Consider the following 27,049-nt stretch of genomic DNA (forward strand, 5'->3'; position numbering starts at 1 on the left):
CGGCAAGTCCCCCGCGACCTCAGGCTCGCTCGCCGGGCCAAGGACTCTGTGGCCGCTTGCCGTCGTGGCCCGACGTACGCCCAAGAGCAAAGAGGAGAGGCAGGGGCTTTCCCCGCTGAAGAGCCCTCCCGTGCCGCAGGTATCGCTGCTGCCGTTCCGGGGCCCTCGCCATCCGCACTGTCCGCACCTGCCCAAGCGCTCTCCGACCCTCGCTCCCGTGGCCGCGGCCGCTTTCCTCTCTCTACCTGCGCTCTCGCTGCGCGCACCGTGGGGGCGGCAGCGCCGGAACGGGCAGCAGCGGGGCGTGGGGGCTTTCCCGTCTGGGACAAACGACACCCGCTAAGGCTGACGGCTGTGGCCACCAAGCCTCCTCCCCAACCTCCCACCCCTCCCCTCCCCCCCCCCCAAAAAAAATAAAAGAATGGGAGACGAGTTTCTCGTTTCCAGCTCTTAAATGAAGTTTTGGGACTTGGCAAAGACAGCGCAGGTATCCACGGATGGCCCGTTCTGCCCGCGGAGGCTGCCGGAGTCTCACGGAGGTGTTTGCTAGCGTGGTTCCCCCCGCGGGGTTTCCCTTCCACCCGCGCCCCCCAGCTCAGAGGGCAACGTCGCTGCGATCCCTGACGGGACGTGCGTCGTAGTTGCCTGGGGCAGCGGCCCACCCGGCCTCACACCCCCGTGAGTCCCTCCCCTGCCCTCCCGTCGGGGGTCGGCCCCTGCATTCCTCTCTCCGCTTTCTGCACAGCAGCCGCGCGGGTGCCCGGAGGTATTTGGGGTGTCTACAGCAGGTGGACTGTTGGTCCCGGAGAGGGGTCCAGATCCTGCCCCCTGAGCCTTTCCTTTAATGGATTTGTAACAAACTGGCGCAACAGCCCCACGTCTCTCCGTGTCAAGGTTCTTCATGCCTACAGAGACCGCAGGGGTGCCACTTAGCGACTGCCCCGCCCTGGTCGGAGGGTCCGATGCTCAGCGGCCAACACACGCCGTCTGCTTCCCGAGCAGTAGGAACCTAACCCTTCTCGGCGGGGTTTTAACAAAAACGGGTAGTTGCGTGTAATTAAAAAGGATCGACGTTTCACCGAGGCCAGGGGAACACGGGTTCAGGAGGTGCTCTCGCAGCTGAGGGGGTTTTCACTGGCAAGTCCTTTGGGGTGTGTGCTAGGGGTGCTCCCGCCCGCCTGAAAGGTCCCTGTTTCCGCAGCGTTAGGGGGAATGAACGTAAGAGTCAGAGACAGCTTTTGCCCCAAAACCCGATGAACGCAGTTTTGCAACGCGACGAGGAGCTTAATTTTTTTTTTTTTTGGCCGGTTTGTCCCCCCTGGGGAAGCACTGAAAGAGGCTCCCCTCGAAAGAATACAAAGGGGTTGTGCGTCCTGGCGCTTCCAGGCTTCGATCCCCGAGCCCGACGACATGCAGTCCCGCAGGCACGGGAAGAGCTCCCCCAGAGCGCCTAGGCTCTACAGCGGGACCGCCCGAACTACTCCCGCTTCTCCCGCGGCGGTAACAGCGGGATGCCTCCGCCCCACTCGGGCCGTGCATCCTGCTGCCCTGAATTTCACTGCCGGGCGAAACGCTGGACTCCCACCCGCGGGGCCACCGAGTGATGGGTCCCTGAGTCCGCTCCGGTGCACCGGAGGGTTTCGGGTCGCGTTTCCCCGTGCCCGTCATCTTGGCACTTCGGCATTTCGTGGCGACCTTTAAACGTCCTCCGCACTAGGTATGTAAGGCGCTCTCGGGTTTTTGGGGAGGCTGCCCCTCCTCCGGGGCGACTTAGGCAACGAGGGGCGAAGTCCTCGTGGAACGCCCCAGCGTCAGCTCTCGGGAGGCACACGCGGGGCACACGCACACGCTGTGCCCTCACTTCGTGAAATGTGCCTGCCGGGCTCCGGAGCCTCCGAGCAACCTCCCACAGTTAATCCCGGCCCCTCGCCCCCTCCAGCTCTTGCAGCAGGAGAGATATGAACAAACAGGGCTGAGGCTCCCCCCCTGTTCCTGGCATTCCCCGGGGCCCCCTCCGCAGTACCCGCGGTGCTGGGAGCTCCTGGGGGCGCCTGGCTCTCCCGGCAACCGCCGGGCGGGGTCCCGTACGCGCCTTCGGAAGAAGCAGCGGGCAAGAAGTCTCCGGGAGGTTCGGGGCGGGCTCTGCGGGGCCGGCGCGGTGTCCCCCGGCTCGGGGTGTGTGTGGGCGGCGTTTGCACACACCACGCCGAGAAGCGGCGCGGATGTGGCAGTGGTGGCGGCTGTCGGGGCTCAGCCCCGCTCCCAGGCACCGGCAGGTTGAGAGGCCGTGCCGGTGCCTGGAGTTTCCAGGACTAGGGAAACTAGACCATTGATAGCATCCCTATGAAGCAGCGGGAGAAGAGAAGAACCAGCCTTCGTTACAGTATTTCTTGTTTTGTTGGGATACATCCACATTCACGAGCCCTTTCACACTAATGCCCTTTATCTTACGGTTTCAATGTTTTCTAAGGGCACCCATGCGGGAGCATCCCACACGGTGTATGGGCTCCTCCACCGCCAGCTCAGCAGACACTGTGGCAGCCCAGCTTGCTGGCCCTACCTGCCCTCAAACACCCATGGAAACCCACACCTGCTTGGAGACACGAATAAGATTGAAAAAAGATGCTCCACAGCACAAAAGGTAATCCAAAATGTAATGGTACCTGGCACTGGAACAGTTACATGAGAAAAACCCCCCCATTTCCTTTGTCTATACAGTGGCAATGTTTTCTTTCCAGCAAAGAGAATAACAAGCAGAAGGCACACATGGAGGTGCAAAAAACCAGCTTCAAGGTCAGGTTCTTGCTTCCCAAGCAAAACCAACCAACCACCACTACCAGCAAAAAGAAATCTCATATGTTTTATTTGCCTTCCATGGACTTGTATATTTAGCACATCTTTTATTGTCCCACTGTGCTTCCAGAAAGTTGTTATACCTTAGCCTGAAATCACAGGCTATGGCATGAGCTTTTGGCAACTCCCTCCTGCTACAGCTGTGAAAGGAGATTTAGCCTCCAGCAGCATTCATTCATCCCACTACTCACGCCAGATATTAACTGACTAAATCGGCTGTCAGGATGGTTCGTCGTGCAGCCAAAATGATCAGCTCCCATGTGCAGCACACCAGAAATACTACCACCTAAGCCAGAAGGACACTAACATACAAAACTCCCCCAGCCAATGGTTGGGTTTTAATAAGCAGTGATTACATCATGTACAGCTCATACCAGTCTTGCTGTTATCAGAGAACAGCAGAAGCTATGTGAGAGAATGTAGCAGCAAAAGTTCTTGGGTTAGCCCAAGTAAGGGGTCTGACCATTGAAATGAATGGGTATGTTAATCCTTCATCTTAATTTCTGCAGGAGATGAAGCAATAAGAAATCATGTAGAGATGTTTGTCTTTGAAATATGTTCCTTTAATACTCTCCAATAATAATCCCTAAATGCATGACTTCTTACGCTCATGGGGTTTAAGTGGATTTTAAATAATTCCTAGACCTTGCACAGTCCTTTCATAGATAAATACCTTTTATCCTCTGTACCTGTGTGTATTTTGCTAAGCAAGTACCATGGTGGGGTGTATCAGAAATATCCAGACGGGCAATGCCATCATCTGTGGTACTATCAGGAGTGGCTGAAGAGATAATTGAGGTGTCAAGAGGCTGCAGTGGGGATTGAGTAGCAAGAACTTATGAACTTTAAGAGCAAACAGACCATTTTAATTCAATATTCTAGAATGGGAAAGACAAATAGAAACACCCCAGCAGAACTGTTTTCAAAGAATGTTTTCTATGAAATCTCAATGGTGTTATGGGCATATCCCATTTGCTTGAGAATATTTACTTTTCTGTTGGTTATTTGAGAGTCTTTGATGTTTACTCAGCTGACCCATCCTGATTTCCTGCCCTTTGCTGCCCGTAGGCACCTTTTGTCACTGCATGCCTACATGCTTTATATTCAGTTTCCATACGGATCAGAGTTGTCTCTTGGGCAAGCCAGACAAAATGAAACCTCCAGGTTTATTTCAGCTGATTTGAACTGCCGCCAAGGCAAGGGCCACACTGTCTCAGGGACTGAGTTTTAAAAATCTAGCAAAGAACAGAACACTCAATTACTATTTATTTCCAGAAGGTATTTCTGCGTCTTCCTATGGTTGAATTTTATGAAGACTCACCCCATCAAATTCTAGCCCCAAGCTGTGGTTTGGTTTTACACATGTCAGTGAGGCAGTTTTCCTTCAACAAAAAAAAAGGCCCCCAATGGTTTTAAATCTAGCATGATTGAATGTTTGATTGTGATCATTGTGAAAGGGACATGGAGTTAAACAAATAAGAAGAAAATCAACTTTTTTTTTCTTTTGGGGATAGATCTTAGTGAAATGGAAACGTTTCTATAAAACAATGACATTGGTACTCTATTTTAGAAATCTGTATAAAATACTGAATTTTATAAAACTCTGTGCAAAACTATTATTTGAGACATATTCTAATTCCTAGTATGACAAAGAAAACTGGATTTTAGGCTTCTGCATCTATAGAATTAACAGATTAGCAAACAAAACAATATTCAACCAGTTCCTCCACGTAGATGCCCAAACCATACTTCATACCCCGAGAAGTGGTCTTGCTTGCTAGTTTTGTGAGCAGTCTTCAGTGAAGAAGCCAGGTACCAGCAGGGGATGAAGAGTGACCATCTTTCTCTCCCCAGGAGGTGATTTCATCAGGTCAGGATTAAGGAAAATAGCAGGGCAGGTTGGAATATCTTGCAGGACTGTCAATCCGACATCTTCCAAGAACAGTACATTCCTACAAAACTATAAATAAGAAAAAAAAAGTGTGCTAACAGCAGCATATGAGCAGAAAATCTATCATGAGCCTCTAGAAAAAGAAATCATCTGTCTATTTGGGAAAAATGAAAAGCATATGTTTGAAGCTGTTATCATATAAACACATGCCTAGAACATGAGCTTTTCCAGCATGCAAATAAATTGACTAGTCACTCAACATAGTTTCTATACACTGAAATTTAAAGTAATTAGAGGAGAGTTGCTGGGCTCCATTCAGAAATAATTTATTTTAATAACACTCATGATGTTTTCTGTATTTTCAGAGGTATTAGGTTTCAGATTGCTACAGCTAATATAATAGAAAATTCTGTAGTTATTATTGACTGCAACTGCCAACATACAATTTGAGAATTAAAGTCCAATGTGGGAAACTGGTGATGGATATTGAAAGCAGTTTGTGCTCATACTCCACCTTATAACCAACGGTCAGAACGAGTTGGTTTTTGAGGAGATAGAAGGGGATGTGCAAGTTGGTTTCAGAGAAAACCAAATGTTTACAGACATAGCACTGTGTCTGCAATCAGGGGGTTGGTCTGTGAGTTCGGGCTGGTTTGGTCTGACAGGAACAGGTAACTGGAATTTAAAGTTTATGACAATGGATTCGATAGTATGCAATGATATTCAATATATCCTCCTGCATTAGCATGGTTGCCCATTTCTCAATAGGGTCAGAATGTTCTCATTAGTATATTGGCCTGCATGATCCAAAAGGGCTTTCCCTGTGGGCTGAAATGAAGTGCTGCCGTGGGGAGAAGGAGCATAGGGGTAACTAAGTCCCAGCCCTCTCTGCCTGGGGCCCTTCAGTGCTGTGCCAAGCTCAGGCTGGTGAGCTCTGAAGCACACCCCTGTCCCAGTGCCAGGCAGGGGTTTGGCCCTTCCACACAAAACAGCTTGGTGCTCTCTTTGCAGGTCAACATCCCTGTGATCTGTCTTTCTTTTCTTTTCTGTAGAGATAGAGTCTCAGGCTTAGGACTCAAATTGTAGGGGACTCTAAAGAACTCTTGATGCAAGGGGAACCTGCCTGTTCCCATCACAGATGGTATCACCTGGTCATGGGGCTTAAAATGGACCCAAACATCTGTGTTGCCAGTGACACTGTGACTAGATCCTTTAGACTTTGATTTAATTTTACCATTTGTAAATTTGAAATTGTAATTGGAAAAACATTAAACTTTTTCTTGACAAGGAGATGGGGGCAGTGCCTGGCTGTGTCCTGCTGGTAGCCAGAGCTCAGTCCCTTCCCTGCCCACTTTCCAGGGACCTCTTGGGTGACCTGGTTTGGGTATCCCCTGACTAGCAGGATATAATGAGCACTACTCATCTGTCAACATTTCACTGTTCTGATCCCACATAAATTGCTGTGCTGTGACAGTTGATGGGAAAATTGTGAAGCTTTAGAAACAGAGTCAGGGCTCCCAAGCATGTAGTGCCATGAGCCTGTTTTGCTGTGTGGGGCTTCTCTCTGGAAACCCAAAACCACCTATACCGGAGAGGCACTCAGTCATCTCCCAGGAAGTGATCCGTCACTTAAAAGATGGAGATCCCCTCTAATGAAATAATAGAGCCTTTCTCCTCTGACATCCGCAGATTATCCCTGTGAAGGCACTGGACCCATGGAGTTGGGTTAAATCTCCCCCTTTCAATGACAGTTAACCTCAAAGGTATAAATTCTTTGGGAATATGTTTGAGCACTTTTGTCTTCCAACATTTCTAAGGATTTTCAGTATTTCCTTCCTGTTATCTTAATTTTGATGGTCTTTAAGATAAACAAAGATAAACAAAATCCATTGTAATTTATAGAAATTTATTTTAAAATCAATGAAATGCTATGATGCTACAGCAGCAGCTATAGCTATGCTCAGGGGTATGAGCAGAGAGCAAAAGCAGCGTCAGGTTCACCGATTGCCTTTCTTGCTGCGCTTTAAGGGGTAAGCACTGCAGATAACCCAGATGCCCAACTCATGCAGAACAACTGTCAACCTTTGGTACAACTGACAGATAATACAATCCTCCTGATTTATTGCAGCGATATCTTCTCCCTCTACCACTTTGAGGTTGAAGGAGAGACTGCAATATGAAGTCTGGGGCCTCATGGCTGTATGACACTTCCCAAAGGACATGAAATGATGAACAGGACAGCAGCTTACCTGCTTTATTGATGAAATATTCCGGTTTTAAGGTCTGTAGTCTCAAGCCTACAGTCTCCATATTCCACACGGTTTTGGGAACATTGATGAGAAACCACACATTTCTGGGGATCGTAAGGCAATGAACACATAACCTGGCTCACACCTGAAATCTGACATATTGTATATACTTAGCTTGTTCATGTGCAGTTTATACAGTAAACACATCAGCAAATGATTACTGGAATCTATTATACTTAAGGCTGCCAAATATTTTCAATTTAATCATCTCCTTTCCTGTTTTCATGTGATCAGTTTTCCCAAAAAAATATTCTGTGGCTTTGAATTTCCTCTCTGTGGCTTTTGCCCCTAAATGATTTTCCTAAGTCTTTTTTTTGCAATGTTCTTTCATCCACTTTTGAAGTGGCGATGGTTAAAAAAAAAAGAAAACAGAAGAAAAACGGTTTCCACATAGACTAAACCTCCCAAACTATGAGAGTCACAGCAAAGTTAACATGGACATAACCTGCATTGAAGATCAGTGTCCTCCAGTCAGGTTTTGATTAATTTTCCACTAATTTTGACTTTTTTGTAGTAGGAACCTTTCATTTTGGGAGAGAAATTTAAGGGATTTGATTGGAAAGGCAGATACTTCAACACAGGTTGCCATCAGTCTGAAGCCTCCAGATATATTATGCTCATTAAGTGTCCCATTCCTCTGTCTGCATTTTTGTTTCTAAGAAGCAGGGCCTGTACCCTCTTTAGGATGAATAACTTGGAAAGAAAGAATTTACAAGCTCCACAAGTTTATTGGTTCCAGATTTCTTTCCTTTCTTTTTTTTCTCTCCACACATAATTTGAGACGCCTTCTCCTTAAAAGTTTAGATTAATACGTTGAAAACATTAATACATCATAAAGGTCAAAAGATTAAGCATTCAAGAATCAGCCAGCCTCTAGAATTATTGCAGCGAGATTTACATGATCTATATCCATCTCAAAAGACAGTATGAAGGACAGTTACAAACTTGCTCCAGCATTTCAATCTGTTTTCTGAGCTGTCTGTAAGTTCATATCCTGCTTAATTCTTTGCTGAAACATAAACTAGAGAGAAAAGAGTTTACCACATTACCAGAATTTGACATGAAACTCCTCTGATCTTGGCAGGCAAGACGTGCATAACGTTGAATAAACAGAGCATTGTCACTGCAACACTGGTATTTTTCAGGTATGCTCTCAGCTGTCTAGAGACTGAGCTCAGAAAAAAGTCTATTACTTTTCACAGTGGCATAAGTAATTTCAGGAAAATAAATAGACTGCTCCTTATATAGCAAATTAAATGAATTATTGTTTAGGGGGAAAAAAACCCAAACAAAACTTAACAAACCAGTAGTGATGTTACCTTATAACCATGGCTGTTAGGTACGTATATCCAGATTAGTTCTGTTAATCTGAAACTACGTACCAGTTATACAGACCAAGACAAACTAGGAGGGACTTTGCCATCTCTTTCAATTTAGAGGGATGGCTACTCTGCCTTCTCAGTTTAGGGACTTCAGGACAGCAACATCGGGCCAGTTGTGAGGAATTAATAAATTTTCCATATTGCACTGCAACTGAGGATTCGAGCTGCAATGTTGCTGTTTTAAAGTGCAATTAAACTCCATGTTCTCTCTAATCCTTATTTTCTAAGAAAGTGATGGTCAGGACTGATAAATGCTCAGTACGACTGTGAGTAAACCCTAAAACTAAACTTAACTTTGTTTTGGGATGAATCTGAAATTAAAATTGCTCCGTGTTTTCCTCACCCATAAACAGGACTAAATCCTGACTCCCAATCTGCCTGAGAAATCTCTGATGGAGAGCAGCAGCAGCAGCAGGAGCCAGAAGCAGACCAGCTGCTAAAAATCAGGAAGGCTGAAGAGTATTTTTTTCCATGACAGACACCACCTGGCAGTTGTCATGGGTAGCAATATGAGAGATAGGTACTGGGATGTGATGGTAAAAATCTGCCTTTCCCTCTAAAGAAATAGCCTGAATTGCTATTTTACAGCTAAGGGAAAAGCTGTTTACTTTTTCCAAACACACCATGGAAGTTGATGTTACTGAACAAACTTGTCTCGGATCATCTGTAGGCACATCAGCCTAGGAAACTCACTTTAACCAACTCTGAGTATAAAAAACAGCTTTTTGTCCTCTGTAGCACCTTTTGCTAGAAAGCCCTGTTTTGAACAATGAGATTCCAGTACAGCTTTTCAATAGTTTGTGTATTTTTCCACTCCACAGCTGCAGTGCTAAGATATTATTTCACTGCAGCTTTTCGTTATTTCTAATGTCATCATTTGGATCTTCCAAGAACCGTCTAACACTTTTCCCATATCTATTAGGAAAGCAAATGCAGACCGGGGAACATGGCAGCATTTGGGTATATTTTCCCAGATATTCACATGAATAAGGACTGAGAAAGAGGCATATATCTCTTCCTTAACTCTGCTTATACCTGAATGAAATTACATTTCCTATTTGACTGTATGTTTTATTTCTTAATCACTTTTCCTCCTTCTCAACAATTACAAAAGGATAAAGAAAAGGTGGAATTGCTTATGGGAAGTAAAAGCAGTGTAGCCTCTGTAGAAAAAAGACACATCTTTATATATAGCAGGTTTTAAAGAAAAGTTAATTTAATGAAATAATTTACAAAATAATAAATGAAACATAATGCAGCTTGGACTATATTATTGTTAGAGTGGTCAACTATTCTCCCTTACAAATTTTATCAACATCTTTATGGTACCTTAAAAGTGTTGAAACACTTACATTCCACCTACAAAACCTACTGAAAGAGGTAGTGAGGGGAAGCAAAGAAAAAAAAAAGAGGTGAATAAAGAAAATCCATCCCTTGGGGCAATTTCTAAGGAGGCAAGAGCTTCTTTCCTGCCAAGAACCAGTGTCTTCAAGGATCATGCGGCACTCGGTGCCAAATGTTTTATGGCACCACACTCCAGCTGGCAATGGGTTTTGGACTGCAGCATTGGCAGTGGGAGCAGGGCGAGCGGACTGCTGTGTTTCTGAATGTAGCATAGTTCTGACAACCCTGGTGTGATCCAGAAAGGCACCTTATTACTTCCTGAGTAGGTTTCACAAGCAGATTAGTTGCCTGGTCACATGGGGTGAAATCTTTAAAATTAAACACTTATATTCAAAAGACAATCTACCCGGTGCCCAATATTGGGCAGGGAGCCCCTCACAGCTGCGTAAGAAATGCTGTGCTTTAGCTCTCACCCCTCGTTAGGCTTCAGCAGCCTGATTTGCCCTGGACTGGGAGTTTGAATTTGTTTTCAGAGACAGTCTGACTGATAAGGGAGTAGTTTTAAGTGAGGTGGGCTGAGAGCTGTTGAAGGGTTGAGAGGTACAGCACAACTTTTCCTGGGGAGCCTTGTAAGTGGAGAGTGGCTGAGTGGGGGCCACATCCTCTACCCCTGGATTGCGGCAGAGACAGGAATGCAAGAGTTATGAGGCCAGGAGGAAGGCAGGAAAGAAGAAACATCAAATAAAAACCTAGGGGGTAGGGAAGCCAGCCAGAAGAGAGAAGACACCTAGCCAAATACATAAATAATCCTGGGAAGCCAGAGTAGAACTCAGGAATTCCCCAGTGCCTGCAAGCCTGTGGTAAGGAGCTGAGACCGGATCTTCTGAGGCAAAGGACAGCCTACAGACACGCCCTGAGGCAAAAGACAGCCTCCAGCCACCCTGACCACCTTGCACAGGGATCCAGACGAAGAATAATTATTTACTGAAATCACGTATTTGTGCCATTTTTATCCCCAGTGAAATAGTACAGTAAATAATTCCAGTTTGCTTTATTACATGGCCTACCTGACAAGCAGAGGCAAACATATTTGAAGAAGCAGAGCCAAGAAAGTGTATTTAGTCTCCATACTGAGAATATCCCAGACTCAGCAAACCTGCTGTCTTTAGTTTAACATGGTGTTAAATACAGAACCTACTCACATAAGACCCTGGTGCATTAACATCTGAATAGCTGTAAACTGTAGGTTGCATAGTTCTCAAAAAGTCTTTTCATAGACACTGTGAAATTTTTGGTAGGAGGGGAATGCTAACCTAACACAAAATAATTCTGGAAATGGGGGCAGGTTTATTCCTTCTTGTTTTTAAAGTAATGTGGATAAACGCCAATATTTCATATTTACCTCTCATAGATGGGTACACCTAAACAAAATTATTTCCGGAAAGTTTGAAAACTCAACAGCTTGTAACTCCAAAGAGTCAGTGGCTGTGGTCTTCACACCTTAGCCAGGTGTATACTGAAAGACAACTAAATGTTACTTTTGAAATGTATTTCCTGATATGCCAAGTTTCCTATCTCTTTCTGTAATGACATTTTGTCACAAAACCCAAAGAATGTCCACCTAAGGAAAAATGCTAAATGGCATGCAATGAACAAATTTATCTGCTGCAAGAGGGTGATATATGTCTGAATATCAGTCCCAAAAAAGAAGTGGAGGCAAAAACATTAAAATGACAAGCCAATGCCCTGTCATTGAAAGGAAACTACTTTCTCACTGACTGTGACAGAGTTTGCAAAACCTATTAAGACATCAGATGTGTAAAGAACTAAGAAAAACACATTGTAAGTGTATTTTATGGAACAAAGATCTTATTGCTATGATGTCTTTAAAAATTGTAGTACTCGGAAAACAAGAAATGTTGTAGATGCATTAACTTACACCCTTAAATTTTGAAAAAATTTCAGGGACTTAAGCAGACTACAAAAAGTCTGTAAAACAACAGCAATAGAAGTATTGGAAAAATAAAAAGAAAGCTGTAATTTTTCACAATAATCTACTGTTTCATGTGGGACACACTCTGAAGTTAATGGGATTTAAGGTGGATTTACAGAAGGATGTGGCCCAAATTAGATCTACAGGGGCACCTAAAGGAGAAAAAGGCCATTTGTAAAGGAGTCAGGCTTGAGACACACCCATGTAAAACAGTGCATAGTATGTTTTTAAGTTGATGTTTACTGAACAGTAACAGCATTAAAGTCATGATCTAGTCCTGTGAGATGTCACAAAGAGATGTGGCCCTTCACTCATTTTCCTCCTGAGTCTGAGAGCTCAGTGATTCGGAGAAGCTCTCAGCACTCTGCAGGGCTGCGCCCCAGGCACACACCCTGCTGCGGGGCACGTAATACAGCACTGCGCCATGGACCTGAGGCCCTCCTCAATGCAGTCCTCAGGAGACACAGCCATTCCCCATGCAGGACAGATCTGTGGCAACCTGCTCTTTCTCAATGCAGATGAAGAACAACAATTCCCTCTTCGGCACAAGATACAATTTTCAAGGATTGGTGGGTCAGTCAAATCTCAACCAACACCCCTTGGGTTATTCACAGACACTTTCCAATAAAGAAGTATTCTATCAAATGTTATCCTTTTAACTCCCAGCCCTTTATTCCATAGAACAGGATAAAAAAACTGCTTGCAATTTTTGTAAAGAGAAAAGAAAAAGAATATTTTTCACTGTCTTGAGACTCAAAGATTGCTGCATTGTCTTGATCAAAAATACCATGAAATTTCTTTTGAGGAGACTTCAAGAAAGCAGATCTTTGAATGGAATAGATCAGGAAGCTGTATGGAATAAAAGATGGTGATAGCATGGGCTACAGCTTTGCTACATCAGATGTAATAACTTATTATTGACATATGGTCTTTGAAAACATATTTTCTTCTCCACTGCAGGCTAGAAGAGTGGACTACAAACAACGTTTAATCAAAACTGGAGACACAACACTATTCCTTAAGTAAAGCAAATAAGAAGAGCTGAGGTAATAAAATATCCAGGTTTAGAGAAAAGTGTGAACTCAATATTCTTTAAAATATGTCAAATTGATCTGTCAATTTCTCAGATAAAAGCCCTCAAGCCATCAGAATCCATACAAAATTTAGGATTTAGGAACTGAAGCTAGGAGGGATGCGATCTTTGGCCCTTGAGAGGGTTTGGTTCCCAGGTTATGAGCACAGTGGTTTCAGACATAATGAAATGTGTATATCACACCAGTAGATGAATTTTGAAGAACAGAGTGAAAAAAAAAGGTGGAAAAGAAAACAGACATCAAAAGAAACTTCAGATCCATGTGGTAGAAAACTATTTGGACACACAAAAACTGTATAGCCATGTCTGTGAACATAAAAGCAATAGTAAAAAGGACAAATTTTACTTTTTTTTCCCAACCCTGTGATCAGAAGGCACAGTATGCATGGGAAATTGCATTGTTCTGGCTCTGTTGTGTTCAGGTGAGACTGATGGTTGCTATCCCTGCTCCTCATTCTGGGTTGTTGCCAAAACCAGGTGTTCTGTGGGGTACAGCAGGAGCGGGGCTGTCCCATGAGTGGGGTGGGGTGCTGCATGGACCCCAGGGCTGGCTGTGACTCCTGATGGGTGCTGTCCCATGGGTGCCAAGAGCCCTCAACACTTCTGGGAGTCAGTGAACCCAGGAGAAAAGCTCCCCATGGTGCTGGGCCCAGCCCCGGCCAGAGACAGTGCAGAGATGGGGCTGAGATGGGGCATGGCTGAGCCAAAAGATAATCCTGCGCCCTGGGTGGAGGTGGTGTGCATGGACGTCACTGGGAAGACTGTTGAGGAGAGTAGGGCTTGAAGGTGCCCTCAGGGACCTGACACTATCAAGTGTCTCAAAAGTCAAACCAGAAGCATTAGTCTGCTCAGGAATTTGAAGCATTTTGGTAAAGACACTTTTCGAAAAGGGCAGCTACTTGAGCAGAAATGTGCCGTGCTGTCTTCTCCACTCAAGCATTTGCTAGCACAGACCAGAAGATTATTTCTCATTATTCATTATTTCCCATGATTAGGAAAGCAGGATCTCTTACATCATCTCAAAGTAACAAATACACCATAGTATCACTGAAATAATGTAGGCAAATATTTCCTCACCAGCACAGCAATGCAGGCAATCTCCAGTTTTTGCCTGATTGCTCTGGTTCCCAGTCAGGGGACAGTCCACTGCAGCTGTGCAACCCAACACCCAATTCTGTGTGCAGATTCCCACTTTCTGCTTTTGAAAACTCAGTCCAGATTTCCTTTCACTCTGGGCTTCATGAGCTGTGGATGTGTTTTCAAATACCAAACACACTGACTGCATTTTGGAAGGGTCTCACTGTAAACACTCAATGAGTTTTTCCTGCAAGCTTCATTGTTACAAAATTACAAATGACATGGAAATGAAAAAAGGTCAAACCCAATTACAAACATGCATTTTCTGTTAAGAATCCATTTCTCAGTGTATGAACTCATTTTGTTGGGAAGTATGCCAAAGCATTGTTTTGAATTTATGTCCATCTCTATCAACGTGGGATTACAAATATGAAAAAGATGCCAGAGTTTATTGTAGGCAGAAGAATGTGGAAATAAGGATAAACTTTTTCTTAAGTCTGCTATACAATATTTTGTATCTGTGTCTATTACTGGTTGCATGGGATACTTTGGACATGTTTTATTCAAATCCCTATGGGGTGTGATAAAATGTCTGGTATTGTAAAATGCCAACTGTCCAAGTAACACACGTCCAACAGGTAAGAAAGATACCATTTAATGGCACAGTCATCAACAAGGAGGCCTCATTAGAGGCTGGTAATGTCCTACTCCTTGTAGGCACACATTCATCATCTGATTCAGTGTTGCACCATGTGACTCTGGAGACCATGGTATGACTACTTCCCTTCCTTCCTAGATTAAAAGTTTCTGCTGTTTCATCTTCCAAACAGGACACTTAATGTTTTTCAATGGAGCAGAAGTCCTTCAGTGGCTCTGGACTACTTGTGAGTTCTACCCCCTTGTCATATATATACATTCATCTATTCTGAAATGTCCCTAATTCCTAAAAATTATTTTATCTAAATATTATATGTTGCCAGTAGGAGGACTAATATACTAAAACCATCTGTTTTCAGAAGTTGAAAACTACAAAAATACCTGCTGAGACATTTTTCCTGGGAATGCTTTAAGCAACTCAAGAGCAAATTTAATTAGGGTGTTGTAAATTGGAATGACTCTATTGATAACAGTTGTGTTCTTGTTTCAGTGTAATTGGTATAAAACTTTTTTCTGCCTTCCAAATAATTTTTTGAAAGTGGAACTACCATGACTACAAAAACTAGCAGCAGAAGTAGAGGAGGAGGTGGAGTAATCAAACAGTCTAGACTATACATCGTAAACTCCTGTGGAAGAAGAGGTTAGACTACAAGAGATCACTTGTGTGATGACATTATTTGCAGAAGGCTGCTGTTGACACCATAACATTAAGGATGGCTGAAGTAATCTTGCATGGCTAATGTGAAAATTTCATTTCCCTTGAGGTCTACTTCTATAAGGGTGACACTGCAGGATGCCTTGGGGACAATATCACTATCACAGTATCAGTCTCACTAGCACCTTTCTCAGATAAAAAATGCCTGTCCCTGTTGTTTAGGAAACTGATATGAGTAATCAGTAAATCACCAAATAGTTAATTCATTTAAGCAAAGCAACTGGTGCTGTGGTTTGAGATGTAAAAGAGCTGTAAAATACAACAAATGGATATACCTGCCTCTTACTACAATTATAAAAGGGCTCTGTGTTGGACAGAAATGTCTCAGAGGGCAATTGACAGATGGATTTGAGCCAAAGACTCCTGCTGCAGCATGAAGGGATGGAGTGGTGGAGGCTGTGGTGGCTGGGCCATCATGACACAGAGCTGTGTCCACTTCCAGGTGCATACCAAGGAGCTGTGCTGTCACCTTTCTCTGAGCTCTTCTGCAGTTTCCCTATTGCTCAGGTCTTCAACGGGTGTGGGATCCATCCTGTGGTCCTCCGCCCCAAGCAAGTCTGGGTGCAGGGCTCATAGGATCACAGCACTTGGTCTTCTAAGAGGGGACATTCTAAGGAGGGAGGTATTCTCTTGTGTTTATCGAAATACTATTCTGCAGCATTTATTACAGAGCTGCATGCACTATATCAAGCAAAACAATGTAATAACTATTTTATGTAATACACAGTAAGTAGCAATTTGGTATTTCCTACAGGCTTTCTTATCAAAACCTCTAACTGATTTCTATTTTATACCCTCTGTTCACAAAATAAAACCATGGTATTGGCCTGAGCTGTTTCTTGTAAGGATAAAACAGTGTCTCAGTTTGAGAACTCATGTCTGGCACAGGGCAGACGATAGGGGATACAGCATCATAAAGTCACCCCAAGACATTCAGCTAGTGTTTATATTATATTTTTAAAAGCTACATGCTGTTTTGGTTAATAAGTTATGATCTCTGTTAGTGAGGGCATGACAAAAACTAGCCAAGCCTCTACTGTACAAGAGTACTGCACTGCACACCTGCTCAGCAAGCACCAAACATGTTTTATGTACTTCACAAAAGGGTAATATTTTTCTTTTAGCAACACTTTTTGCTTCGGCCACAGTGAGTTTTGCTTTATTATCCTGCTGGTATTTTGATATTCATAAACAAGTCTCAAACCAGTTTTAAAACCTGCTTTAAAGGAGTAGTTCAGCAGTAGAAAACAACAGAGCCTCTGTCTACATATATCTTCTGCAGCATTCAGCCTCTTCCCTGAGGTGTTGGACTTCAGACACGTTTTATTAACATTCTGGAGTTGTACCCTCCTGACTAACCAGCCATTAGCTGGCTCACTGATCCTTAACTGCAGATCACTTTCTCTCTTATATAGGCTGCATTTCCCTTAGGTTCCAAAATAATTAGTCTCCCGGCTATAGATGTGATTTCTGTTTAAAGGAAAGCAGAAGAAGCACCTCAGCCACTGCTGGCAAGCATCTTTATTCATGCTAAGCTCCTTCTCTGGTTGATATTCACAGAGCACAAGATTCTAATTCTACTTAATAATTAGACTAATACCAGACATACTTACATTTGCCTTCCAGTGCAATTTTCGGCACAGTAAGCAGGGAGTTGCACACACAGAGCTCCCATAGCAACATGTTATTGTTAACCAAAGTTGTGTGCACAGCTCCATGTGCTAAAAATTCACCGAGGACCAATTCAGCTGTCAGATACACAGGGGCAACTCCCACGGGATGTCAGTGGAAGGCTCAGAGGGCAGAATAACCTTATAAAAATGTAATATTGTGTTACGATAATAATCACCCAAAGCTCTGCTAGGTCAACACTGTGAGCTGACCTGTTTTGGATCACAGAGACAAACCCCCGTGCTCTCTCTTCTGCCAGAGCTGAACATAAGGGCACCATCATTACAAAATATTTGAATACTGTTTGTTAAAATATGCTCTACTGTAAGGTGTGATACCTGTATACTAAGGAAGTGTTGGTGCATCCTGATGAACTGTGTGACTGCAAGCATCACTTTGGAGAACTGAAATGGAAAAAGCCTGCTCTTTATCTCAGACTGCTAAAAAAAAATACTGCAAATGATGTCAGAAGGAGACAAGATAAGCTCAATGTAAATATTCACCAAATAAAATAATAAAAATATTTTCTTGCATAGCATATACTGACCATTTAGGAAAGGGAAAAAAAAGGCAATAAAAATTCTGTGCCTGAGGAGCCACTTTTGCACAGAGTCACAAAAATCCAGTGGACTTTCCCTAAGCATTTGAGTGACTGATTGTTTTGATTGCCTTTTAATCATATTATGCCTTTTGATTTGGCCTCCTCTTTATTGAATATATCAAAAGCAGTTGGAGTTGTAATAGCCTAAAGAAATTTTACAAAAAAGTAAAGTAAGTAACTTTTAAGTTACTTACTTTAAGTTACTAGTAAGTAACTTTTGCTTCTGATACTTCCTGCATTGCATAATTTTAGCGACTCTAGGAATATGTTTGAACTCAGGTTACTGGACATCATGAATCAGTGAGAACAAACACAACACGTGGTAGGTCCCCATAGAAAGTACTGAGCGAATTCAGCTCCCCTGCACCCATACACAGAGGCATGAGGGCTGTTCCCCTCTTCATGTTTGCATCTTCCTAAGGTAAGCTGGACTAGGCACTCTCTGCCCCCCTGCCAAGACTCCTCTGAGGGATGAGGCTCTGTGCTGTTGCAAGTCCAATTACATCTGTCATTTTTAGGTGTATCACTCATATCACAGTCCATCATAGCTGCAAATGCTGAGATTCAGATATCTTACCTTACTTGCAAATACAGCAATGTAATACATAATAGCACCCTTATTTTTGCAAAAGTTACCTAGAAAATAACATTTTCTTTTAGAATAGAATCAGTCCTCTGTCTTTCTCTGTACATGTGCATATACCAGGTCTGACATAGCTATTTCATACAAGGATGACTGGTTTTTCAGTCAAGCACATGAAGCTAGGGAGGGAGTCTTCTTAACCCTGGGAGGGGGGTACTTGGGCAATCTGCATATTTACTTTCTTTCCCCCCTTATTTTATTGGACTCCATCTTCCTTGACAAGCAATTTTAAAATGTACATTTCAGGCATTTACTTTGATCTGTTTTCTTGGTAATTAATTTGCCAGTCTTTAAATAGACAATTTAAAATAATCCTAATTAGGACAACATCCCCAAACTTCAAATACTGGTTTTGAATTATAGCGTGAAGAGAATGAATAATGATTCTCTGAGTATTCACTTTAACACTGTCTACTTCTCACATACAAGGAAATTGATTTTCTCACCTGTCATGTTAACTAAGGGCACAATCCTGCAAATTCTTACTTCTGCAAGTAGGTCTTAGTCAGACAGCAATTCACTGGAACTAATTACAGGATTTGCTCACGGGAATAAGGATGGCCTGGATAAGATCATTTGGATAAATGTGCAAGTCTGTAAGTGCATTGAGTAAGCCTGTGCAACAAGCATTTCATACCTACTGATGCTTAAGAAGCTGTCCCTTGCGAAACAGTAACTGCAGTTCACATAGGAAGTGGAAATAAAGATTTTTACAGGTTGAAATAAAAATAATTATAATGGATACATAGATGCAGTGAATTGCTTTCAATCTGTATCTGAGTAATTTATGATCAGATGATCTGACTGTAAAACATATAAAAAAACCTGCAATACTTTATTTTAACCAAATACAAACATCACTGTGTATTGTGCTGTTATGACACTTACAGAATACTAAGACAGATGAGAGCTTATGAGCAACTCAGTTCACAAGTCAGAAGACTTATGAAAAGTCAGGAGAATATGAAAGATACGTAAGCTGAATGCCCAACGACTAATAGTCTACAGAGGCTGTGCAACAATTATACATTACTATGTTTACCTCAGCCTTTTATAATTACATATCAGAATGTATGTTGGAGGGTTTAATTGTGAGGTTGTCAAAAGTAAAAGCAGTTTTAGAAAACCAAACCATGCAATATTACAGAAGGGAAAAAAAATTCAAGTCTTTTGTTCAAATGGAAATACAGAAAGCAACATGTTGTTTAAGTAGGATTTTATTTTCTTCTACTCAAGTGATGAAGAGGCTGTTGTAAAGAAAGGCTTTCATCTTACACATGCAGTACTCCATCACAACATAATTACCCTAATTTGTATTCCACTGTAGAAATAGGCTTTTTCAGCTTAAACAAATTAAGCAACAATCACCAAGCGTACATGACCAGCATTCTTTCAAATAACCTGTTATCAGCTCTGGCTACAGCTTTATCTTGATAAAATGGAAATCCTTTTTTATTTTCCTACCTTCGCACCCCCCCCCCCCCGAATTCTGCCAGTGAGATTGCCTAGAGAGGCACCATGATTCACTGGCTGGAGAAAGGGATGCTGCATACAGAGATTATTTGCTACAGCCTCACTAAATCGTTATGTGATCTGGGTCAAATCCTGACTGCCTTTGGGCCCCTATTTAGGAGAGAGACTAAGTACACACTTAACTCTGCACATATGAATAACTCGGCCACACTCAGAAGGTCTTTTAAACAGCTGCATGTGCTCCCTGCTGAATAGAGGCTTTTCTGCTGCTCTTTTCCTCTGGCTTTGGTTGATACTATGTGTCCTGAAGGATGACAGGACAAGCTCCATCTGTATTTTTATTACTTGTCCTTTAGCTGTGTAACTATGGATATCCCTGCTGTTTGTACACATTCTTCTAAATATTAATCTCACTCTGACCTGGTGGATCACTTCCAGTGAGGCTTTGCCTTCACCACTTTCTCCTCCTCACTTCCTCCAGGCATGAGCAGGGTATCTTCCCCACTGCTAGATCTGGATGAGATAAAGTCTCACTGGTGCCCACTTTACAAGGTGCAGCTGTGGAAATGGCATCTGGCTTCATGTGGGCTTGTTAACATACTTGCACAAAAAACTCCCCCAAAAACAACACCAAAAAAGAGGAGAAATAAGGCCATTCCAGAGGCATGGTAGGAGGATAGAGTAACCTGTCTGCTCACGAGGCAGTAGTTACCAGAATTTGGACATTTCCCAAGGGAATAAAAAGATCTTCCTTCAGCCGTAAAGGAGGCTGATCCACCACACAGAGATCTTTTCAAAATAGGTAGCTCCTAGCAGGAATGAGATGAATGGGAAGAGGATGTACCTAGCTCCAAAGAGTGGGAACTATCACTGCCCCTCCTGAAGTGCTGGAGAAACAGCACATTTGTTGTGATCTCCTCTGACACAGCTGAGATCAGCTGTCAGAAATATGAGAATTAGTGGCAGCAGCTGGGGAATGACACCTTCCCCAGAGTCCTCCTGTCTCCCTCTCTTTTCCAGCCATCCCTTGCAGACTTCCCTTTCTCCTACAATCCCCACAGACTGTCAGAGAGGAGCAATCGCAAGGATGCTTCACAAGGGAAGGTGAGCTGAGGGTGAGCGCAGCACAGACAGGGCAGTGCCCTTGCTGTTGGGGCACAGTACCAACATGTCTGGGAAGGGTGAACAGAGCAACAGTTTTGATAGCCACGGGTCTCATCAACAGTCCAGCAAGCTGAAATGAGGCTCCTGAACATGGGTAGAGGGTGTGAATTGATGAGGCTTCAGGAGAGGAGACATGAAAAACGGGGTGAGTCTTCAGGGATCATGTAAGCCAGGAGCCGACGGTGAACACAACCCAGGTGAGGCAGTTCCACAGCACTCCAGTGGGGTTGTGACAGAAACAGGTACCACTTGACAGTCCAACTATCATCAGGCAGAAATAAGGTCATGAGTTGGGTCCAAGGTCGGCCCAGAAAATCTGAACAATAATTCAGGAACAGGCAGCTCAGAGCAGGCCTAATGCTCTGAAATGGGGTGATTGAGCTGATGATATGGGTGCAGTGAGGCTGACCAGGACAATTAGGGCCCCATCCCAGCCTTCCCCAGTCACCAATCTGGATCATGGATTGAATGGAGAACTCTCTTTTTCTTAGAAAAAGCAGAGAGAGAGCAAGTAGTGGTTGTAGTGCTCCTCCCTCAGTGTTTAACATCTTATTTGTGCTCAGGAGTTCCTGAAATTAATACCTCAAAATCTGGACTTTGTTAACTCCACCACCCTTTGAACTACCAAAATCCAGCACTTCTTAGCACCATATGGTGAATGCATTGTCCTCCCTTGTCATCACTGGATCTAAGGAGGCATAAGAAACTGTGGGCATTGGAAAATTCATACCAGAGAAAAGTTGTAAAGACTTAGGGGGCTTAAATAGCCTTCACAGGCAAAGTAAGGACCTGCCAGTAGAATCCTCATGCTTAATATGAGGATTATCACCCATGTGTCATGTGTTGTGCCACACACAGAAGATACTAATCGCTCGTAGGAAAATGGGATGGGAAAATCCACACAATAGATACCTTTTTGTGTCAGAGAACTGTGACTAAATGAATATGCTGCTTGACCTTGAGATTCAGCCTTCTTGAACTCCTTTTTACACGTCTGAACTTTCCAGTGCATCCATCAGAAATTAGAGGAGATGTGTAAGAACTTAGGTCTTTGCTGCAACAGCAAGACAAGTTGTAACCCACTGGAGACTGTTTCAATTGCCAGTTCTGGCTGCCAGTATCAGAACAGAACTGAGCAAATACTTTCTCTCATGCCTGTTCCCCTTTTCTCCCTCAGTGTTTCATTTCCATCTCTGTAGTTAAGGGTATGGTTGCACTATGTACCCGAGAAGAAAGCTTCTTTTCCTTTCAATCAAACCAACCTGCCTCTCTTGCTCCAAGCTTTCATGCCATGGCTGGAATCCAAACAAATGATTTAGCCCTGTTGAATTTATTGCCTCTTTTAAGGAATTTCATCATCTCCTTTGCCCTGTCCTTGCCCAGGAGTAGCAAATTCTAAAAGTAATCTTAAATTTAAATGTACCATTCTGTTTACTGAGCAGTGAACCTTCAGGCAATAAATACTACAGCAGGAATTCACCAGGACTGTTAGGGCTTGACAGCCCCGACAGCCATTGCACAAATCTTTGTTAGTCCTGACAACATGGGTTTTTTTTTCAACCAAATGAATTACAAATTTGTTTTTAATCTTTGGGGTTACTACTAATGCCTTAGAAAGGATCCAAAGCTGTTTAAAACTGTATTCACATTACAAGCAGGCAGTAAATTTCAGACTATTAGGCAAGCCCATTGTCACTCAATGTGAACAACACCACAGAGAAGCGACTCGGCAAAACTTTTGTCTGTGCACTAGAGTTCTTTAATGCATTTCATACACAGCGGGTGCTCTGGACTTTTCTGGTTTTAAAAAGTCACTTCCCTGGTTCCCGGACAGATGACCCGCCCATCATGCAGAACCTCTAGAGGCATCGTGCAGGTGCTAAACAGCAATCCTAGCAATCACATGATTGTGTTAACTTCTCCTTGGTTCTACAAGTATGACAGCTCCAGGAGTTGTTCAGCAAGGTTTCAAGCCAAAGCTAATTTCTGTACAATGGGGTGAATACCACCGTGAATTCATATTTGCTCAGACTTGTAGAGCCATTATAGTAATCCTGGTTCTGTAACACCCTTGTCCCAAGGCTTCTGAAGAGGAAGTAAGACCTTTACATTGGCACAGTCTGAGTTCTCCCCAGCCTATGAGTCTCTTTCAGTATTTCATTAAGGTGGCATTTACTTCCAGGCTACACTGGAATACATTTTTAAAATTCTTTTTGCCTTCTCTCTGTGAATTTCAGATTTTCATCCTTTTCCTCCTTAAAGAACTCTCTGTATCTCTGCTACTTTGATGCAGTCTTGCAGAACCCTTCAGTCCAAGAAATCAAAGGAAAAACACAATTCCCACAGAGACATCACTTCTTGGTGTCAAAGCAGTTGAAATTCCTGTGCTAATCTTGTAAGAAATTTCATTAAGCAGTATCACTTCATCACATCCAAGTGCAATGCCTTCCCGAAATGTGCTATTTAGGGCTGCAACTCATGAGCTGCTTGGAATGACCTGATAGGTGCTTTGCTTCCCAGCTTTTGCCCACCCTCCCTGCTGCAGCCTCTGTGCAGACTCCAGCTAGGTCTGCAGCAGGCAGTGCTTAACTCCTAGTTTTTACGTCATGCTTCTGTCAATGGGCTTCTAACATCCTAAGGATGTGAAAAAGTTAAAAGTTGTGTTTGATTCAAATCATCAGAGTGGAGGAAGCCAGACATAGTCCCCAAGACAAAGGGACTCTCACTCTGCTAATGTGTGAACTCCTTTCTGCATCTTTCCCCATCCAGCCCTGTGTTGCAGTGAGTAATTTTGACAGGGTGTTGGGGCACTGAATGCATCAACAGCCTTTAATGTCCCCGACCAGCCTCACCTGGGGCCTCCACCCACATCCTCTGCCCATATCCTGGGACATCCATTTAAGCTCAGTCCTGAGCTGCTAGCCTTGCTTCAAGCTATATTGGTGGAGGCATATTTGTCTCCAGTCTCTGTTCCTGTCTCCTGGCTGGACCATGGTCTACTGTCATGGCTTTGTCTTCAGCCCTGCCTCTTGCTGCTCTACCTGACAGGTGTTCCAGGATAGACCTCCACCTAAGTCATCACCCTGCCTTCAGCAGTCTGGGACTGTTGATGGACCTTGATACCAGCTCCCAGGTCTGCCCACCCTGTTCAGACCCTACAGGAGTGTGCCCTGGAGGTGAGGGCTCCCTGAGTCACTCCTGCCTAGGCTTTGAGGCTCCTCTGGGGTGGCTGGGGCCAATTCATACTGCCCCCAAAGAGTTGTAGGGACTGAATGGGTGTGGGGGTGTGTGACCAGCAGCAGGAAACTGGGATGCTGAAGCTGTCAGTGGGGTTGAGCAAGAGTGGGACAATCCAAATTTCCCTGAGCCCTCGTCTCAAACGATGTGGTTGCAGAGGGTCAGGTTGTCCCTGGGGGCCAAGGGGATCATAGAACAAGGAAACCTGGCTTGGGGATTCGCCATCGTCTACCTGGCTTGGGGATGCCACCCCTGAAGCCAGGGAGAGGATGAGGTCAAGCCCGTCTAAGAATGGACTAGTGCTGCTTGAGTTGCCTCTCAGAAGCTTCTAAGGCCAGGGAGGTTCAGGACTTTCCTGAGGAGACCTGAAGGCTGGGGAAGTTGAATGATGATGGGTAGGAGGTTCATGCTCCTGGAGAAAGAGAGACCACATGGCATGCAAGGGCTTCAAGCCACCCCTGAAACCAGGAGGCCAATTTAAGGATCAAGTCAGCTCTGAACTGTGTGTTTATGTGGTAGGGTCAACCCTGAGGAGCCTCAGAAGGGGAAGGGTGTTCTTGCCTCCTCCAAAGAGCCACAATGTACTCCAAAGCCTGGGCAGCTGGGCATGGGGTTGAAATTATGGTGCCCCAGATGGGTAGGGAGCTGGTAGCTTGGACCCTCTCCTGGCTTCCCAGTGTCTGTGGCTTGGCTTTGGGGTTTCTCTGGGGTGCCTGAAAACCCCTCCAACTCTTGACTCTCTTAGGTGAGTCTGGTGTGAGGGATCTTTCCTCACAGTCAAGGTTTTTGTGTAGGTACATAGCAGAGAGATGTAGGGAGATACTGACTAGTCTGACTCTAAGGCTGAATTTCTGTCTCTTGCAGCGTGTTGAGCAGAATGCTGATAGAAGAAAAGGCTGTTTACAGAATATATAACAGATACTTCAAAGAGTTTGTCTAGCTTTGAGTTCTTCAGGCACAGGCTTTTGTGCATAAGGCATTTCATGTTCAGTAAACCTGATACAATATATTCCCTGTTAGATGAAGGATTGCAATTGCTCCAGTTTTCTCCCTGGGTTGCAGCTTAAAATTTAGGTGATGATATAACAACTTATGATTTCTGTCTGAATTTGGGGTTATGTTAGAAGATGAAGGTAACTCTCTGCTCTAATGAAAGGATCAAGGAAATTCTCAGTACTCAAAGCTGCAGTTCTCTAGGACCCCCTCAAAATAATGAGAGAGTAAGTTGCACACTGTTCCAGTGTCTCATAAACCTGTTTAACTTTATGCATGTTAATAGCTTCAGTAACTGAGACAGGAGTGTATATTGAGTTACAGCATTACAAATGTGCTTACAGGCATGCAGAACTAAGGTCTTTGTTTCTATCCAAACTCATGTATCATTTAATTATTCTAGATATTTTAGTTCCACAATTTAATTTTTGAATATCTACAATTTCTTTAGCAATGGTGATGTATGTTCTCTTTTTTTAATATTCAATAGTAATTGTGTATAATCTTGATCCATTACAATTTTCCTTTTCTTACAGAAACAAAATTTTATATTTTGTGTGCAGTACCCATTTTAAAACAGAATAGGCAAAAAGATTGCTAGTAGAAATCTGTCAGTCAGAATCAAATCAGACTGAAAGCAGAAAACTTCATGTGCAGAGAGGAGATTAGCATTTATTTTCTTTTTTTCTCCCCAGTCCCTTCCATTCGTGAGGAGCCTTAGCTTCACTTGGAAACAGGCTTGCATTAGGCCATTTCTCATCAAGTTCTTTATGCACCCAGCTGGCAGTGTCTGTGTGTAATCCCAGACAGTTTCCCTTTGCAGCTGTGGGGGGCCTCCTTTGATGCGCCTCGGTAGGTGGCTGCCGACCCCTCAACCGGTGCAGGCAAACAGAATCTCCTCTGTAGAGGAAAAGAAAACACCCCAGTGATGCCATGTGACTGTTTGCTTTATGCATGCAGGAGGAACTGACGTCAAGTGCCTCAGGATATTGTTCTAATGCAGTAACATGATGTTGTGGTGTGTATCTCTGTGCATCTAAGATACCTAACGCAGTGCCTGTGGTGAATGTGGTCAGTATACCTCCCTTCTGCTCTTGGTCTCTCTTACTTCCAAGGCTCTCCACGTGTACAAAAAAAAAAAAAATCTGCAGGGTCTGCTTGTGACTATCAATTGAAAATACGGTGACCTCCCCTAGGACACAGTAAGAACAGTTTTCTTGCATTGTTCCTACCTGTGCAGTTGTAGGCATTGTTAACACATCAGAGTAAATGCGTAAGCGTGCAACAGAGGGGAACCAATGCTGACTTTATTTTTGCTACTTGCTTAGGAGGAAAGGGAAAGAAGTTATTTCATGAATCTTTGGTATGCAGCAGAGTTCACAGAATGGTTAAGGTTAGAAGGAGCCACTGGATGTCTTCTAGTCCAAACTCCTTGCTGTAGCAGGGACTCCTACAGCATGTTACTCAGGATAGTTTCCAGGTGGCTTTTGAGTAACTCCAGGGAAGGAGACTCCACAACATCTCTGGGGATTCTCTTCCAAAGCTCAGTCACCCTCACAGTAAGGAAGATCTTCCTCATGTCCAGATGGAACTTGCTGTGTTTCAGCTTCTCCTTTTGCCTCTCGTCTTATTGACCAGCACCACTGAGAAGATCCTGGCTCCATCCTCGACAGTCTTCCTTCAGATACTAGTGTTCTCTTTTTTTTGGTCACAGCTTTCATATCTTTCCAGTTTGAATGTAAATACTGATATAAGAGGTTTAAAAAGTGATGTCAAACAATAAAACTAGGCCAAAATTTTCAATATTATGTGTAAATGCAAGTAGAGACTTGTGCTTTGCTGAGGGGACCATGCAGTTAGTGTCCTATGAAAATATCCATGTTTGGGTGAACCCAGTTGCCCAGGAGGTTCTGTCCTCCTCTGGTGCCTCCCTGCAGCATGGGAATATGCAGA

General features: G+C 43.7%; 1 long non-coding RNA gene across 1 annotated transcript; it reads left to right on the forward strand.

The window, feature by feature from the left end:
• Positions 1-1,442: 1,442 nt before the first annotated feature.
• Positions 1,443-13,365, forward strand: LOC120410905. Its single transcript, XR_005603250.1, has 3 exons — positions 1,443-1,717; positions 2,471-2,641; positions 12,733-13,365. It is a non-coding gene; the product is annotated as an uncharacterized LOC120410905 (long non-coding RNA).
• Positions 13,366-27,049: the final 13,684 nt, after the last annotated feature.

This window comes from Corvus cornix, chromosome 1, assembly GCF_000738735.6.
Source record: "Corvus cornix cornix isolate S_Up_H32 chromosome 1, ASM73873v5, whole genome shotgun sequence".
Classification (NCBI taxonomy): domain Eukaryota; kingdom Metazoa; phylum Chordata; class Aves; order Passeriformes; family Corvidae; genus Corvus; species Corvus cornix.